The sequence below is a fragment of the Rattus rattus genome, chromosome 2 (assembly GCF_011064425.1).
Source record: "Rattus rattus isolate New Zealand chromosome 2, Rrattus_CSIRO_v1, whole genome shotgun sequence".
Classification (NCBI taxonomy): Eukaryota; Metazoa; Chordata; class Mammalia; order Rodentia; family Muridae; genus Rattus; species Rattus rattus.
In genome coordinates, this window is record NC_046155.1 from 124,766,798 (window position 1) to 124,780,112 (window position 13,315).

The window sequence follows — 13,315 nt, forward strand, 5'->3', positions numbered from 1 at the left end:
TTCGGTGTTGATTCTTTGGATATCTAACAGAATTCTCCAGCGAAACGGTTGGGACCTAAACAGTTCATTTTTAGAATGTTATGTCAGCAGCTACAATTCTTTACTTATTACAGGACTAGTTATATTTGCTAGTTTTTGGCTTTAGAGAAATTGGACCTTTTGTTAAAGCTGATAGATGGTTCACCTCCATTGTGTTTATGAGAGAGAGAGTTAAAGGTATGTGGTGACAGCTTCTATATTTCTCTTTTTTCTTTTTTGTTTGTTTTCCTTTCTTGGAGTCCAGGTTTCTTTGTAACAGCTCCAGCTGTCTTGGAACTCACTGTTGTCTAGGCTGGCCAGGAGCTGACATCCTTCTTCCTCTGCCTCTGGAGTGCTGGGATTAAAGGCATAGGCCACCACACACTGGCATTGCTGGGTCTTTATCCGACTCAGGCCTCCAAGGTGGAAAGGCAATGCTTGAATCATGTGGGGGTTGGGAATTTAGCTCAGTGGTGGAGCGCTTGCCTAGCAAGCCAAGGCCCTGAGTTCGGTCCCCAGCTCTGAGAAAAGAAAGAGAGAGAGAGAGAGAGAGAGAGAGAGAATATCACTTGGCAGTAGCTTCCCTCTCGGTGCCAGACCTCTTCTTGCTGGACCAGCGGCCGGGCGACCACCCCTTGCTTCACATGCAGCTGTATTACGGGTTCGTCGGGCCATCCTTCACAAAACTACGGCCTCTAATTGGCCTCTATGCTTCGGACTTGCAAGATGGGGCGGGAATTCGGGAGAAATTGGCTTTTTGGCGGCACAACCAGCTTGGGCTGGAAGACCGTGGTGGGGGGGGGGGTGGGGGTGGGGTGATCAGTGGCGGGGGGCGGGGCGGGGATTTGCAGCGCGTAGGCTGCACGGTGAGTACCAGTTGAGTCCTGGCTGACGGTGCTCTCCGTGCCCATTATCGGACCGCCTTCCTGCCAGAGGAGCGTCCGGAGACGTGTGGGACCTCTGGTCGGGTTCGCTGTGTCGGGGAGTTTGGATCGAAAAAGCAGATGGACTCCATTTAAGACCAGGAACCATTTTGAGACTCTTCCTAAGTTAGGTAAAAGTTTTAAGATTCTGTTCCTTGGAATTAGTCTGCACCCGATCCCACAACCTCAGAATGTTTCGTACCAAATGGTCCAGGAAGAATTCTATAACTGCCTTGTGCTCTCTGTAAACTTGCCGGCTTGCAAAATACCGCTCCCTGTGGGTTTGTCCTATTAAGAGAACTATGGGGGGTTGGGGATTTAGCTCAGCGGTAGAGCGCTTGCCTAGCAAGCGCAAGGCCCTGGGTTCGGTCCCCAGCTCCGAAAAAAAAGAAAAAAAAAAAAAATAAAAGAGACAGCCACCGCACAAACTTTGCTGTGCACAGAGTAAGGTGTTCTTTATCCTCCTTCGGCGGGATTGATATTTGGAGGCTCCGGTGACATAAGAAACTGTTAGGGTCCAGGAGTCGCCCCATAAACCACATAAACATAGATTTCAGTCAGGCAAGGATAGTTTATTGAACGCACACCCCAAGACTGAACAATCAGAGATATAGTTCATATTCTCAGGACCTGAAAGCTACAACCCCGGATGTTTTCTAGGGTCAGTTTATATAGGTAAAAACCCATAATGAGCTCATAAGCAGGTACAGGGAGGGCTGCAGGGGGGTCTGCCTGGTCCAAGTTGTTGCTAGTTCAGACATAACAGTTCAAGCTGACTTCTATTTTGATTGGTCCTCAGTGAAGGCTGTGGTTGGGGAATTTCCAAGAACCTCAGAACATAACAAGATATACGGTCAACTTGATCGCTCTTTGAGCCAAAATGTCAGCAATATGAGGTGGCTGGCAAGTGTGAGTCAGAAGGGTTACAGTTAAGTAGCGGGGGAGGGGTTTAAGCTTTGGTACAGGCTTTAACAAATCCCCATCAAAATTCCGAACCTGGATCCTTCCTTTCGACCTCAGGGACTGGAGGGCCACTTCTCAGGGTGTGCACCTTGAGACGTTCCAAGGCCCCTGCAGGCTTGATTTCAGTTACGAGGTCCACAGCTGCACCAAAAGAAAACCAGAAGGCACCTGTATGAGGAGCCTCCATTGGTAAGTCATTCTTTTCCTTATGTAACATCTGGTCCTGGTTCCCTTAGGATCCCATTTGGGTACAGTGTTTTAGGAGATACAGGAGCTCCTGTCCAGGGCACTAGGGAGAGGTCACACTACATTCTTGATTCTTGGCTCTGTGTGCCCTATTCTGTTTTGTTAGCCTTTTCTGTTTCTTTGTCCTGAGTCTTCTGAGGTTTGGGTTTGGGGTGACTGGAAGACAAAATGGGTAATAAGACTAGTAAACCTGATACACCCTTAAACTGTGTATTGAAACATTTTGACAAACTTTACACCCCGGCAGTTAAGAAAGCTTATTACTACCCCATTACTAAGGATCGTCTTAAGACCTTTTGCAAACAGCAATGGCCTATGTTTGGGGTCCAGTGGCCCTCTGAGGGCACCTTCGACCCTGAGGTGGCATGGGCCCTAGTAAGTGCTGTCATCAACATACCCAGCCACCAAGGATACATTTTGCCATGGGCAGAAGCAACATCAAATCCTCCCATCTGGATCCAGTTTTATATGCTCAAAAATAGACAAAGAGGTCCTACATCAGTCATCTCAAGAAGGAGCCCTCAGGAATCCATACCAGGGGACCAGAAGACCTCCAAAACTTCTGATATACAGGACTCCCCACCGCCTCGCCCATATCAGTGCCCACCTCGATCCAAACCCCCACCTCAATCCAAATCCCCACCCAAATCCAAACCCCCACCCAAATCCAAACCCCCACCTCAGCCCTCACCTCAATCCAAACCCCCTCCCAAATCCAAACCCCCACCCAAATCCAAACCCCCACCCCAGCCCTCACCTCAATCCAAACCTCCACCCAAATCCAAACCCCCACCCAAATCCAAACCCCCACCTCAGCCCTCACCTCAACCCCAACCTCTACCCCAGCAGCTGGATCACTCCCTGTCCTTTCCCCTCCCCACATCGGATCGGGCGTTACTTCCTTACTCTTCGAACTCTCTTCAGATACCACAGCAGCCCCAGTCCTCCTCTCTCACCAGGTCTCTCGCCACTGATCTTCATGACTGGAACACCCAGAACCCTCCTTTCAGCACAGACAGGAACTGTATAGCCTATGTTCCTTTAACCACCACTGATCTCTTTAAATGGAAGATGCAGTACCCTTCTTTCAGTGCAAACCCAAGTTCCCTGGTCTCTTTAATGGAGTTCATCTTTTCCGTCCACTTTCCTTCTTGGGATGATTGTGAGACTATCTTAACCATCTTCTTCACATCAGAGGAGAGGAACCGGATTCTGAGTGAGGCAGCGCAAGCATTTCTCAGACTGGGCACACGGACTGGCAGATGGAGGGCAGATGTGGTCGACTGTGTCCTACCTACATGGAGACCCGACCAGAACTATAGGACAAAGGAAGATAGGAGGGCACTCAGTAATTACCACCAGGCTTTGTTAGAGGGAATAAAACAGGCAGCCCGGAAGCCCAATGACTTCCTCAGGGTGATGTGTACTAGACAAGGTCCAAAGGAATCGCCTTTAGACTTCCTCGAACGCCTCCTGGAGACATACCGCACATACACGCCCATAGATCCAGAAGACTCCATAAATGTCAAGGAGATTAACCGAACCTTCGTAGACCATTCGGCCCCAGACATACGTAATGCAATCCAAAGAGTGTATGGATTTGAAGACATGACTAGGTCAGAATTATTGTCAATAGCCCAGAGAGTGTTTGACAGTAGAGAGAGTGAACAAGATCTGATAATAAGAACAGTGATTGAGACTCTGGTCAACTCACGGAATTCCTGTGACACCTTCAGTCATGGACAGAGACCACAAAGACTGCGAAGAGACCAATGTGCTTACTGCAAGAGACTGGGCCACTGGAAAAATGAATGCCCTAATCGAAGAAGGGCCTGCTCCCGTCGAGGCCAGTTTTAGCTTTAAGAGCATAGTGGGGCCATAGCTCTTTAAAATTAGGCCCCCAGGAGCCTATGGTAGTCTTATTCAGTTGGGGTCAATCTGTAAATTCAAACTAGGAAACTTCACATTGGTGTCACAAAAAACCCTTGGGGCCCCCTGTCAATCAAACAGTGGAAATGCAGGGGCAACAGGGGAAGTCAAAAATATAAACGGACTACAAAGTGGACTGTTAATCCAGGGAAGAGGGCAGTGACTCATTCTTTCATCGCTGTCCCTGAATGCGCCTGTTCACTCTGCTGGGAAGAGACCTCCTATCCTGTTCCCCACCTGTCCCTTAAGCTAGAAGTACCTCCTCTGTCACCAGGGTCCAACCAGGCCACTAAAGAGAAATGAAACGAACAACTTTCAGAGATGTTTCCAAGTGTTTGGGCTAAAGACAGTCCTGGAAGGGGCGAGCATGGGTGGCCAGTGATAGTTCAGCTTCTGCTGAGGTTGTGCCCATTGGAGTGGGACAGTACTCCATCAGGGGATCAAGACCCAGGATTTACGGGGAATGATATGTGGGTGGGAACTATTTGCCCAACTATTCCCCACCCTTATTCTCTGCTCAGCATGCTGCTGCAAAGGGTTTATACAGTCCTGGATTGAAAGGATGCATTTTTCCCCCTTCCTTTGTCAAAACTAAATGTATCTTTGCATTTGAATGGACTAACCTGACCTGAACCTGCTTATCTTAGGGTTTCAGCAATTCCCCAATGGTCTATTGATGATGCCCTTGACCAAGACTTAAGTGAGACTTAAGTGCTTAGCCTGCACTCAGGTAAATGCAGAAAAGGCTATGTTGCCCCAAGGGCACTGAAGTCAAGGTCCTTTTAGCTGATGAATTTTGGGAATTTGACTTTACTGAAATCAAGCAAGGGCCACATGGATATAATAAATACTTTCTGGTCTTTATCAACACTGTCTTGGGCTTTCCAACCTTAATGAAAACAGCTCAGATAGTAGCTAAGAAATTAATGCTGGAAATCATCCCCAGATTTGGCCTCTTCTTAACTTTGGGGTCTGACTGTGGCCTGGCCTTCATGACCAAACTGTCTCAAATGACTTCAAAAGCCCTCAGTATGGAGGCTACATAGCATGTGTCATCCTCAGAGCCCAGGGAAGGTAGAAAGAACGAACAGGACCTTAAAAGAAACTCTCACTAAATATGCTCTTGAGACTGATGGTAACTGTGTTGACCTCTTGCTTTTTGCCCCCACTAAGGGCCTGTTGCACCCTTACTTCAAAAAATTCACTCCACGTGAAGTAATTTATGGACAGCCACTCCCAGTGACCCCCTGGGTAACAACATCAAGGGCTAATAACAGATTTCCTAGTCTCTGAATCCCTGAAGGGATTACAGTTAACTCTGGATGAGATCTTTCCTCAAGTCTAGGCTGCCCAACTGACCGGGCACTGCTTGCCTGACCCACCTGTTCCAACCTGATGACACTGCCATTTCAAGACTCACTGGATGGAACCAAGACGATGCCCCTCTATCAGGATTCTCTGGATGCCCAGTGCTGGTAAGTTGCTGCTAGTCACATCTTAAGAAGGTACCAGAGGATCCTGTGGAAGAAGAGGGCCACCAAAACCAGAAATTGAATGGGATCCCCTCCAAGTTAAGATCTCTAAGGTTTAATGTTTTCTTGCTGACCTGCTTTTACTCCTTAGACTGTGGAAGCCATAACGTTAGTCTTGATCTATTGGGTTATGTTCTTACCCTGGATATAATTAACTCAGGTGGACAACCCACTTGGACTCGCTGATACAGGTCAGGTGATGGATACCATTATAACTTGCCGTCAGCCTGATCTGAAAGCTGATGATGGCAAACACTTTCCCTTCCATCCTAGAACGGGCTGTGGACATTTACACTTGGAGAAAAACTTAGGAGGTATCCTGGTTTGCATCTGTCCAGCCCAGGGAAGCAAATCCTGCCAGGGCACTAATGCCAACCACTGTGCCTCTTGGAGCTCCAAGACTGTCACCCTGACTGCCTTAAGGCAAAACATGATAGATATTCTTGCCACAACTCCCAAGCCCTCTAAAACCAATGCTTAATTGTCGGTCGGGGTCATGTCACATTGTATTCCCTGACCTAAACTCTGGAACATTTCTGGATTCTTCTGAAAATTCACATTGGAGTGTAGGAAGTGGCTGGGGAATTTGGCCTTGTGCAGGTGGGCTGGATCCCAGTTCCTCAATTACCATGTAGCAGTAAAGGTTAAGACAAGAAGAACTTAAACCCTTAGGCCCCAGTAGAGACCTCCCAAATCCCCAGGCTCCTCCAGCACGCCCACATTCCAAAGACCCCACCTATCGTCTTGCCTGTTTCTATCCTCTCCTAAGCTACCTCCATCCACTGCTCCCATGGAAGTTCCTCTCCTGACTATGCTAGCAGCAACCTTTCCTCCATCATTCTACACCTAACCTGACACAGGACTGATGGTTTTGCCTCGACCCCAAACCCACCTATTATGTAGGAATGACTTGCAATCTGTCACTCCCAGCATTGCCACAAGCTTCTGCTGATGCCTACTCCTGCTCCCAGCCCAAGCTATCCCTAGGTGAGGTCCAAGGACAAGGACTGTTTCCTGTCAGAAACTTCAGGCTCCCTAGCTGCTCCATATTTGTATCATTGTGCAACCGTTGTTCAGCTCCTGACTAGCACAGGGTCAGCAGCTATTCCCTCCTGCCTCTGCCGATGTTTGGTGACCTTCTACCGATGCTATCACAAGTGCCCGCTGGCTTCCCGCATTGTCCACAGGACCCATTCGCCTTTGTGCATCCTCACTTGTGTCCTTCCTCTAGTTGACATTTCCGGTGGGGATGAAGGCTGGCTGCATCTAGCCAAGACACCTCACCACCCTCAACCAAAGCGGGCGGTTCTATGAGTCCCACCTTTAGTGAATTCAGGGATGGTAGGGCCTACAGCACTAGGAACATCAGCCCTGGTCCTGCAAGATCAGGGTTCAAAACTCTGAATGCTAAAGTTAAATAGGATTTAAGGTTATTATAAAAGACTCAGTCCCTAGATTAGAAGGTTAGGTGGATTCTCTGGCAGAGATAATTTTTACAGAATAGAAGGTTTGCTTGACTTACTCTTCATGAAACAAGGAGGGCTGTGAGTAGTCATCAGCAAAACCTGTTGTTTTTGGTTTTGGTTTTTTTTTTTTTTTTTTTTTCAGAGCTGGGGCCCGAACCCAGGGCCTTGCGCTTGCTTGGCGTGCGCTCTACAACTGAGCTAAATCCCCAACCCTGAAACCTGTTGTTTTTGTGCTGACCATTCAGGCCTAGAGAAACTTGAGCTATGGTAAGAAACAATTTGAAAACCAAACACTTAGACAGACAGGAAGGGAACAGTTGGTGCCAGTCCCTATGTAACTGGTCACCCTGTCTAACCGCCCTTGTTTCAGCTGCCGCAGGTCTCCTCATACTCCTGATGTTTCCTACGACTTTCTAGTGCTTCACAAGGCTTGTCTTTGGACAAATAGAGAATGCTAAAATGCTTGCCACTAGTAGCCATTACAATAGCCAGAAATGTTTGCTTCCAAGAGGCTTATGTGACAGGAACACATAAGACAGGTGAGTCAGAAACCAGTTCAAGTCCATTTGAAGGCCAGGAGTCGTTTCGAGGCTCTGTTTACTGTAAAACTTACGTTCCAATGTCTGCTTCTCAGAATTTAGCTGTACCCCATCCCATAACCAAAGAATGTTCTGTACCAGATGTTCTGAGAAGATTTCCTTAACTGCCTTGTTCTTCCTGCTTGCAAAACCCCACCCCCTTCAGTTCCAGAACTCAAACTTTATGGGGAGATGGCCGCCAGATTGGCTGTTCTGTGCACAGATTAAACCTTGCTTTGAATTGGCCATAATTTGTGTTCAGTGGTCTTTATCCTCATCTGGTGGGACTAACTGGACGTCCTCAGGAGTACCCCTCAGCCTAGCTTGGGTGCCCCTGCTCTGCTTTGATCCTTCCCACCAAGCAAATGAATTGTTTAGCAAATGAATTTTGCCTGGGAGCTGCCTCCCTTCCCCCTAGGAGTGGTTGGTTCATTGAGTCTGCTAACATTCTTCAAAAAATTACTATAACCAAGAAAGAGGAGGCTACCTGTCTTTGAGGATGCCAACCATGGCCCCCATCAGCACAGGTCCCATGGCATGCTGAGCAATAGCAGAGGGGTTAAACAAGGGAGGAAAAGACAGGGTCTGCCCTGCAGAATCCTTTCTGGCTGGGGAGGTGTTGGTCAAGGGAGAAGTAGTACTCCTGGAGTGACACTCATGCACCTAGGAGTATGGCGACCAGCCTGTTAGGGCCCCAGCAGGTACCCTTTGCTCAACCCTCCAAGGAGTTGCCTGGGTTCCAGAATTCTGCTGTGGTTGGCAGGTTCAATCTGGTCTTCTTCACTTCCATATTAGAAGTGTCTTTTCCTTATTGCGGAACTGTGCCTCCTCAGGGGACAGACACCTTTAGATGCAACTGCTTCAAGGACCCCAAAGGCCATTCCCACAATATAAGCAATGACTTCTTTTTCCTTTTTAGTCATGCTAAGTAGTTAGACAATCCTTGAACTTGGGATTCTCTGGTTCTAGTGTAAGAGCCAATTATGTTTTAACTACTCATCGGGAAGAGCGGAGGCTTTCCAGTGTGTGTCCTGAAGAGAGGCTGAGGCTTGCCAATGTGTTCCATAGGAGAACCCAGTTGTAAATTGGGGATGCTAGCTGTTTTGGAAATGTTCATACCATGTGATTGTCACTGGAAATACCAGCCACAGTTAAATGGAGCCAGCTGGGACCTAAAAGGCGGGCCCTGTGTGTCACCAAAGGTGGGTCCAGAGAGGTGACCCAAGCCTCCTGGGAAAGCCCCAAAGGATTGTGGGTGAATCCCAGACATTGAGCATTAAACTGCTTATACTGTGGAGTTTGGTTTTGCCTTGATTGTGCCCCATTTTTCCCTGTTGAAATTTTTTTTAAAAGTACTTTATTTTTTGATATTGCCAGAGCACACAGTTGAGAGATTTTTAAACTTTAAGAGGAAATTTTGGAGTTTTATAGAAAGTTTAAATGTACAAAAAAAAAAAAAAACTGGATTTTTTTAAAAATGAACAGCTTTTTAAAGTATTTAAATTTATCAAGCTATGGGACCTTGTAAGTTTATAAAATGTTTATATTATTAGTATGTGACCTTAAGATATAAATAAAAGGCCTAAGAGTTAGTGCTAAACACTGAATGCCAGAAACTAGGCTATTCCTACCTTGGGAAACAGCAAGGCAGTGACCTAATCGGTCAGGCAAAGCCTATCTACCAGGGAGATGGGAGCCATGTGTGCTTGTGCGATGTGGGTCACGTGTTCGTCACAATCCAGAACAGTGGCAAAGTGGCAGTTGTGGAGCAACAATGAGTAATACTGTGGCTGGGCTTTGCCATGACATGGGGACTGTGCTGAACCGCGGCAGTGAAGGCTTAGAGGGAGAGAATGTCTCTCCTTACCTAAGGTCTACTGAGGGTTAAATCTATGTGCCAGAACTGCTGCGTGCGCCCTACAGACTTGATGTGTCAGGGTGGGGGGATACTGGGGTCGGGGAGACGGGGCTCTACTCTCAGAGGAAGAGGGGTGGGGGTAGGGGGACGGGTTGTGAGAGTGGGGTATTGGGAGGGGGGACAGCTACCTGGATGTAATGTGAATTAAAAAAAAAAGGGAATGTGTGTTGGGTGGTGGCAGTGCACACCTTTAATCCCAGCTCCGGGTAGAGGTGGGCAGATCTCTGAGTGCCAGGTCAGCCAGGACTACCCAGAGAAACCCTGTCTCAAAAATCAAACAAACAAACAAAAATGTATGTCTAGCCTCTTTGCTAACTGTTAAGCTTTAGTTAGTTTGAGAAACTGAGTCATATAAGGCGCTGTGAAATCCTGTAGTGTACACTGTGAGAGGACCAGGAAAGTTGCCAGTCTGCCTATAGACTAGTCTCATTTACGATTCAAAGCTTTGTTTTTATACTAGAAAAGCTTCATTTTAGAATATTTTAAAAGCTAAACCTAACATGGATAGAGCTAATTACTGTAAATTGTTCAAGGTGATTAAGATATGCAGTTTAATAATCTTCTTATGCAGTTTAATAATCCTCTTAAAAGATGCGATTGTTTGATGTATTCAAAACCGCACCTGTATTCTTGTTAAGTGTTTGTGTTAGGTTTCCATCGCTGTGAAGAGACACCGTGACCAAAGCAGTTCTTCCAAAGGACATTTAATTGGGGCTGGCTTGCAGGTTCACAGGTTCAATCCTTTATCATCAAGTGGGGGAGCATAGCAGCATCCAGGCAGGCATGTCTCTGGAGGAGCCGAAAGTTCCACCTCTTGATCCAAAGGCAGACAGGAGAAGACTGGCTCCCACATGGCGAGGAGGAGGGTCTCACAGTGACAATTCCTCCAACAAGGCCACATCTCCCCATAGTGCCTCAGGCCAAGCCTACTCAAACTACCACAGTACTAATGTAATTAATTACAGGACAAGAGCTTTATTTAGCCTCCAGTATGTGTCTTTAAGGTCGAGCCTAGAACAAGTAACTAAAAAGAAGGGAAGTTTGTTTAGCTCAGGTATCCTTAATAATTGTGGTCCTCAAAGTCATCAGAGATCTGCTGAAGTGGCATTTCAAATGCTTAATGGGAAAAACTGGCTGTGACAGAGACCCCAGCTCCTAGCGCTCACCCTGAGGTCTCTAAAGAAGGTAAACGGGGCACCAGCAACTCTACCTACAGTAGTGTGGCAATGCTAACCACCGGGCATAACTGCCCCAATGCCTCGAGTGCTGAACCCTGCCCAATCTGTGGACAAGCAGGACACTGGAGAGTTGATTGCCCCATTTTGCCAAGACAAAGTGAGGTCAGTCTCTCAGGTTCCTCCTCCACAGGAAGAAGGCTTCTCAGATTTGCCAGGCCTGGCCACAGAAGATCGATGTGCCCCCAACGAAGCCATGGGCACCACAGGAACCTGGTGGGTTGGCTGCTAGGTAATGGATAAGTCTCTGTCGTTTTAATTGCTACATAGGCCATTTGGATTACACTCCCTGGTCTAATTTATCCTTCTCAGCTCTCTGATGGTATTGACGGCCAGGCAAACTACAGGTTTGTCAGTTTGTCAGTAGCTCCTTCACACGAGGCTTCAGCCACCTCACTCCATTTCATAGGTAAAGACCAAGCCCTGCGATCTCTCAGAGTTACTAGGTCTCTTGTTAAGAAACGGCAGACAGGTTTGCTGAAAGGCTTTGAGTTAAAATACAGGCAGGTTTCAGAAGTAGCTTTTTACTGTCCCTTTATTTAAACTTGCTTCGCATTGACTGTTCTCTGTAATAGCCGTTCGAGTCTCTGATGAGTGATTGGATGGAGGAAAGAGACAGTTTCAAAGTCTTTGCAAGTTCTGAGTGTTCAGAGGTGTAGAAGGGGTCTGAGGATGTGAAAGTTCTGAGGGTCTGAAGCCAGTTAAGGTGCAAGTTACAGCGGCATAAGAAAATGATCTGAAAAGTGGGGAAGGTTTCAGACTTCTTTGCCCATCTGTGCTGGTGTTAATACTAAGACTTTAAGAGTTCAGAACTTTACTGTTTATCAACGGAGTTGTGATAAGCTAGCTGACGGAGCACGGGCTGCCTACTATTCAGTCACAGTTCACCGCTTTAAACTCCCTTCAGTTGTCTTTGAGTGTAGACTTAAAGGTGCTTCTCGTCATGTTACAAACATCTGTGGCCAATCTATACGTCCATCCCTCCACACCGAGACAAGAGTGGTTATGCTTTCTAACCCAAAGCCAGGGCTTTCGCTAGGACTCAAAGGCTTGTATCTACTCCGGCTGCTTACCAGATACCTGGTAACTAGTTCTTCTATGATGTGGAGTTTAATGCTAGCGTATCTAAGACTTTTATCTTTTTGTAAGCTAAAAAAAAAAAATTGTGTAAGGGGCTGGAGAGATGGTCCAGCGGTTAAGAGCACTGGTGGCTCTTCCCGAGGATCAGGGTTCAATTCCCAGCACTTATGTGACAGCTCATAATTGTCTGTGACTCCAGTTCCAGACCTCTTCTGGTCTCATTGGGCATGTGTAAGGTACACAGACACATGCAGGGAACACCTATATACGTAAAAATTAACAAACAAAAAATCCTTGTAAGCTTCAGGGCATGGAAGGAGTCATTAAGTCTTGGACTCACCTCTCACGGGTCAAAGGGACTCCAGATTAGTACGGAGTAAGCCTCTCATCTGCCTATTCCCGAGGGTGGCCTCTCTCCCCTGGTCTTAGGATCCCCCCCTCCCCCCAGTTTCCAAATGTAAGATTTTCCTTTAAGGTCCTAAACTTTAACTTCTGTCCCAAGTCTGTCTGTCTCAGCAGATTTCCACTTGGCTGACAGACACCATCCAGGAATCAACTATGGACTACAAACTGCTCCAAACGGCCCTGAGCTCTGGACTCGATAAATGCGGCTGTGAACCAGTCGCCGATGTCGCTCCCTGTGTCTTCTGCTGGGTCATCTAACCGGATGCTCCTGATGTACGTCCCATTACCTGAATCCCCTCCCTGCCTTTGACTAACATTCCAGCCTTCCCAAGCCCTGGCGACGTCCTTGTCTCAGCAGGAAGTAGCTACAGAAGAGAGTGCGTCGCCCCTTGTCCCCGACAGGCTGGAATGTTAGATCGAAAGGGCATTCCCTGGTGTAGGGGACAAAATGGCTACCTATAGTGCCTATTGGCATACCAGGAAAGATTCCTGTTCAACTCAGAGAGACCCAGCCCTATCAACAGGTAGATTCATCAGCTGAAGTAGTTGTTCAAAGTGACAGGGAGGTGTTCCGTGGCTTTAAGAGGAAACTGTTGGTTGTATACAAACCACTCAGGGATCATCAGAGGTAATCTGACTGTACTCAAAGAAATTTTCCAAAAATGGCTGTTCCCCGTTCTCATCCTCACTCTCCTCCTAGTTAGTAACTCTGTTGGCCATCTCAGGGTCTTTGACCCTTGTATTTCAGCCGATTACTGTTGCCTCTTGCTCATTAGTGCCTTAACTAGATAATAATTCCTGCCTGGGTACTGTTAAGCTGATGGCTGTTAGATCCCAGTGTAAACAGGTACCCATCGCAGAGCCAGCGATTCGACTCGGGATACAACTCGAGGAGAGGATGTGAGAGACAATGCTATACTATTTTAAGTTTCAATTACGGTGCCTAAGGGACCCACTAAACAAAAATACCTCTGTTGTGGCCCACGTTCCTGAAAGGCTGGAGGCTGCTGGTGGTGGGAGAC

General features: G+C 47.2%; 1 long non-coding RNA gene across 3 annotated transcripts; it reads left to right on the forward strand.

Annotated features, from left to right (window-relative positions):
• Positions 1-593: 593 nt before the first annotated feature.
• LOC116891963 lies at positions 594-12,857 on the forward strand. 3 transcript variants are annotated; one of them, XR_004386881.1, is made up of 4 exons: positions 594-679; positions 1,962-2,093; positions 5,425-5,554; positions 12,391-12,857. It is a non-coding gene; the product is annotated as an uncharacterized LOC116891963 (long non-coding RNA). The 3 variants fall into 3 exon arrangements; XR_004386880.1 differs by lacking the exon at positions 594-679 and adding an exon at positions 898-1,072 and having other exon boundaries at positions 5,420-5,554; XR_004386879.1 differs by lacking the exon at positions 594-679 and adding an exon at positions 898-1,072.
• The last annotated feature ends 458 nt before the right edge of the window (positions 12,858-13,315 follow it).